Below are 3,139 nucleotides of genomic sequence, written 5' to 3'. Positions count from 1 at the left end.
AATAAAAAGTATATGAAAAGATGTTAAAAGTCACTAATAATTAGAGAAATGCAAACCAAAACTACAATGAGCTATCACCTCACACCAGTCATAATGGCCATCATCAAAAAATGTACAAACAATAAATGCTGGAGAGGGTGTAGAGAAAAGGGAACTATTCTCACACTGTTGTGGGAATGTAAATTGGTACAGCCACTATGGAGAACAGTATGGAAGTTCCTTAAAAAATGAAAAATAATGCTGTCATATGACCCAGAAATTCTGCTCCTAGGCATATGTCCAGACAAAAACATGGGTCAAAAGGATACAGGCACCCCAATGTTCATTGCAGCACTGTTTACAATAGCCAAGACATGGAAGCAATATAAATGTTCACCAGAGAGGAATTGATAAGGAAGATGTGGTATATATATACAATGAATTATTATTCAACCTTTAAAAGAATGAAATAATGTAATTTACAGCAACATGGATGGACCTAGAGTTTGTCATACAGAGTGACGTTAAGTCAGACAAAGAAAGATAAATATCACATGACATAACTTATAGGTGGAATCTGAAAAATGGCACAGAGGGGAGGCCTTCAAGATGACGGAAAAGTAAGACTTGGAGATCACCTTCCTCTCCACAAATACATCAACAATACATCAACATGTGGAACAACTCCTACAGAACACCTACTGAATGTTGGCAGAAGACCTGACTTCCCAAAAGGCAAGAAATTCCCCATGTATCTGGGTAGGTCAAAAGAAAAAAGAAAAATCAAAGACAAAAGAACAGGGATGGGACATGAACCTCTGGGAGGGAGCTGTGAAGGAGGAAATGTTTCCACACACTAGGAAGCCCTTTACTGGCAGAATCGGGTGGGAGGGGTGGTGCTGGTTGGGAAGCTTTGGAGTCATGGAGGAGAGCGCAGCAATAGGGTTGCTGAGGGAAAAGTGGAGAGATTCCCACACAGAGGATGGTGACAACCAGCACTCACCAGCGTGAGAGGCTTGTCTGCTCACCCTCCACCTAGAATGGGTGTGGGCTTGAAGCTGAATCTCTGGATTTGCAGTTCAGATCCAGGAAAAGGGCTGGGGTTGGCTGCATGGAGACAGCCTGAAGGGGGTTACTGTGTCACAGCTAGTCAGGAAGGGAGTCCAGGAAAAATTTTGAAACTGCCTAAGATGCAAGAGAATATGTTTCAGGGTGCGCAAGGAGAGGGGATTAGAGCACCACCTAAAGGAGCTACCGAGATGGCCGTCTCAAGGGCAGAAACCAAAAACAACAGGAACTACGAACATGAAGCCTGCAAAAAGGTGACCAAAACACAATAAGTTAAGCAAATGAGAAGACAAAGAAACACACAAAAGATGAAGGTAAAAAAACATCAGACCTAACAAACGAAGAGGAAATAGACAGTCTACCTGAAAAAGAAGTCAGAATAATGATAGTAAAGATGATCCCAAATCTTGGAAATAGAATGGAGAAAATATAAGAAACGTTTAACAAGGACCTGGAAGAACTAAAGAGCAAACAAACAGTGATGAACAACATAATAAATGAAATTAAAAATTCCCTAGAAGGGATCAATAGCAGAATAACTGAGGCAGAAGAAAAGATAAGTAACCTGGAAGATAAAATAGTGGAAATAACTACTGCAGAGCAGACCAAAGAAAAAAGAATGAACAAAGAAAAAAGAAATGAGGACTGCCTCAGAGACCACTGGGACAACATTAAATGCACCAACATTCGAATTATAGGGGTCCCAGAAGAAGAAGAGAAAAAGAAAGGGACTGAGAAAATATTTGAAGAGATTATAGTTGAAAACTCCCCTAATATAGGAAAGGAAATAGTCAATGAAGTCCAGGAAGCACAGAGAGTCCCATACAGGATAAAATCAAGGAGAAACACGCCAAGACACACATTAATCAAACTATCAAACATTAAATACAAAGAAAAAATATTAATAGCAGCAAGGGAAAAACAACAAACACACAAGGGAATCTCCATAAGATTAACCACTGATCTTTCAGCAGAAACTCTGCAAGGCAGAAGGGAGTGGAAGGACATATTTTAAGTGATGAAGGAGAAAAACTTACAACCAAGATTACTCTACCCAGCAAGGATCTCATTCAGCTTTGATGGAGAAATTAAAAATTTTACAGACAAGCAAAACCTAAGAGAATTCAGCACCACCAAACCACCTTTACAACAAATGCTCAAGGAACTTCTCTAGGCAGGGAACACCAAAGAAAGAAAAGACCTACAATAACAAACCTAAAACAATTAAGAAAATGGAAATAGGAACAAACATATTGATAATTACCTAAAATAGAAATGGATTAAATGCTCCAACCAAAAGACATAGACTCGCTGAATGGATAGAAATACAAGACCCATATATATGCTGTCTACAAGAGACCCACTTCAGACCTAGGGACACATACAGACTGAAACTGAGGGGAGGGAAAAAGATATTCCATGCAAATGGAAATCAAAAGAAAGCTGGAGTAGCAATTCTCATATCAGACAAAATAGACTTTAAAACAAAGACTATTACAAGAGACAAAGAAAGGCACAACATAATGATCAAGGGATCAATCCAAGAAAAAGATATAACAGTTGTAAATATTTATTCACCCAACATAGGAGTACCTCAATACATAAGTCAAATAGTCAAAAAAGGGAAATCGACAGTAAGAAAATCATAGTAGGGGACTTTAACACATCACTTTCACCAATGGACAGATAATCCAAAATGAAAATAAATAAGGACACACAAGTTTTAAATGATACATTAACCAAGATGGACTTAATTGATATTTATAGGACATTCCATCTAAAGAGAACAGAATGCACTTTCTTCTCAAGTGCTCATGGAACATTCTCCAGGATAGATCATATCTTGGGTCACAAATCAAGCCTTGATAAATTTAAGAAAATTGAAATCATATCAAGTATCTTTTCTGACCACAATGCTATGAGGCTAGATATCAATTTCAGGAAAATATCTGGAAAAATACAAACACACACAAGCTAAACAATACACTACTTAATAACAAAGAGGTCACTGAAGAAATAAAAGAGGAAATAAAAAAGTACCTAGAAACAAAGGAAAATGTAAACATGATGACCCAAAACCTGTGGGATGCAG

Source organism: Kogia breviceps, chromosome 7 (assembly GCF_026419965.1).
Source record: "Kogia breviceps isolate mKogBre1 chromosome 7, mKogBre1 haplotype 1, whole genome shotgun sequence".
NCBI lineage: Eukaryota > Metazoa > Chordata > Mammalia > Artiodactyla > Physeteridae > Kogia > Kogia breviceps.
The sequence above is the reverse complement of the archived record's forward strand: the minus strand, read 5'-3'. Positions refer to the sequence as shown.